The sequence below is a fragment of the Lepidochelys olivacea genome (assembly GCF_965140295.1).
Source record: "Lepidochelys olivacea isolate rLepOli2 genome assembly, chromosome: 13".
Classification (NCBI taxonomy): Eukaryota; Metazoa; Chordata; order Testudines; family Cheloniidae; genus Lepidochelys; species Lepidochelys olivacea.
Genome location: NC_140423.1, coordinates 4,517,273 through 4,518,263, shown reverse-complemented (window position 1 = coordinate 4,518,263; position 991 = coordinate 4,517,273).

The window sequence follows — 991 nt, the reverse complement described above, 5'->3', positions numbered from 1 at the left end:
GGGTAGGGGGCGGGGCCAGAAGGCACCCGATGACGTCGGGACGAGGGAGAGGGGAGCGAAGGTTTAACGGGTCGGTTGGCGAGAGAGGTGGGGGGCGCTCGGGGTGAGGGGACCTTGGGTAGGTTGAGAGGGGTCTCATGGCCTGATGGGAACTTGGGGGGCCAGGGACGGGGGGGGCTGAGGGGATAATGGGAACTTGAGGGCAGAGAATTGGGGGCTGGGAATTTGGGGGGCTGGAGGGGTTGGGGTTGTTGGGAACTTGGGGGGGCTGGAGGGGCTGGGGTCGTTGGGCTGGAAAGGGTTAGGGGTTGTTGGGAACTTGGGGGGGCTGGAGGGGCTAGGGGTTGTTGGGAACTTGGGGGCTGGAGGGGCTAGGGGTCGTTGGGCTGGAAAGGGTTAGGGGTTGTTGGGAACTTGGGGGGGCTGGAGGGGCTAGGGGCTGTTGGGAATTTGGGGGGCTGGAGGGGCTAGGGGTCGTTGGGCTGGAGGGGCTAGGGGTTGTTGGGAACTTGGGGGGCTGGAGGGGCTAGGGGTCATTGGGCTGGAAAGGGTTAGGGGTTGTTGGGAACTTGGGGGGCTGGAGGGGCTAGGGGTCGTTGGGCTGGAAAGGGTTAGGGGTTGTTGGGAACTTGGGGGACTTGGAGCAAAGGATGCTCCTGCTCCTCTGCCAGGCAAGCGGCTACTTTGTGGCTGTGTTCGTGCCCAGCACAGGGGTACCTCTGGATAGTTGACTGCCCTGGGGAGCTTCTTGAGTCCATGTGGGGGCACTGTGCACATCTGTAGCATTTTTCAGCCTCTGCAGGCCATGGCTTTCCTGCGTATTAGACCCATTAACTTATCCCACAGTGCAATCGAGTTGGGCTCCAGCCCTGCACGGGCTGCTCCCTTGTGCAGCTGAGTAGGCCACATTGAACCAGAACAATATGCCACTCCAAGCCCCAGTGCAGAACTGAATAGGGGCAGCAGTGGATGGGGAATCAGCACAACCCTT